Raw genomic sequence first — 1170 nt, 5'->3', positions numbered from 1 at the left:
AATCTTCTACATAAAATACATATATCACACAAAAATTATAAAAACTGTACAATAAAAATACAATTGGTACCAAAAACTCAAAAGAATCCACTGAAGGGGGAGTGGTGACCCACTCTGTGCCCACAATAGATAACAGGGGTTGTTGATGTCGTTCAAAATGTCACTTAAAGCAACTTGCTTACTGAAATGTCACTTAAAGTAAATTGCTTACTGGCAACGTCAGAGTATCGCGAGATTACGCAGTCAGGAGTTATACCCTATCAGCGCCGTATGTTTCTTCAGGCTGTACCGATAACTTGGCTTGAATTATTTTCACATGGCCATGCAATATTTAGTGGAGGTCCTGTTGATTTAATGGGCGCTTTCTCCTTTTTACCAGACGCGTTTCAGGGCGTCTACACCCCTTCCTCAGTGGTCAAGCGCCAATCCTCTCCCCTCCACCTTTTATATTCCATTCGGTCATCCGAAAAATCTGGACTCTGGATTGTAGGAATGTGATTTCTTATTGCGTTTTTTGTGCGTTACAGTTGTGTTTTTTTCGCATTATTGCGTTTATTCTGAAAATATATCTAATTCATTGCGGGAATGCTTCAGAGAGCCTGGATAGCTCAGTCGGTAGAGAATCAGACTTTTAATCTGAGGGTCCAGGGTTCAAGTCCCTGTTTGGGCGTCAGCTTTTAGGATAATAAATCAGACAGGTTAAAAAAAAAAAAAGAAAACAACTCCAACACGTTATTGCCATGATAGTTAGGTATATGAGGCAAAGGATCAAAAGTGATGAGAAAAATGAAGACTGCGAAAGTGACTAGGAAACTAGGCTGCATCGACCCACTTGGAGAACACCACAAAAGCTAATTTAGGAGTTAAATACTTGCACCGCTCGCACCTCGTGTAACAAGAGTGCAAAACGTCTCAGCAGGACGCCCTAACAGGAGACAGGTAGGAACCTGTATACTTTACCTATCATTTCAACACCGAGTGACTATAAGTCACTATCATATGCCGACATAAGACCATTACAACGTGAGTCGTATAATTGGCCTCGCTGGCAACTACAACAGCTGAAAAGCAACTATAACGGTGAACTCTGGATAGACTTTTTGTGTTGACCATCATCTGCGATTATCCATTTATGATAAATCACTGATATAAGTGACCCGCCGTAGAAAC

The 1170-nt window shown here is 40.9% G+C and overlaps 1 non-coding gene across 1 annotated transcript; it reads left to right on the top strand.

Annotated features, from left to right (window-relative positions):
* The first annotated feature begins 597 nt into the window (after positions 1-597).
* TRNAK-UUU lies at positions 598-670 on the top strand. The gene has a single exon. It is a non-coding gene; the product is annotated as a tRNA-Lys (tRNA).
* The last annotated feature ends 500 nt before the right edge of the window (positions 671-1170 follow it).

This window comes from Bufo gargarizans, chromosome 9 (genome assembly GCF_014858855.1).
Source record: "Bufo gargarizans isolate SCDJY-AF-19 chromosome 9, ASM1485885v1, whole genome shotgun sequence".
In the NCBI taxonomy this organism is placed as follows: domain Eukaryota; kingdom Metazoa; phylum Chordata; class Amphibia; order Anura; family Bufonidae; genus Bufo; species Bufo gargarizans.
This window is presented reverse-complemented; position numbering and strand designations above follow the sequence as displayed.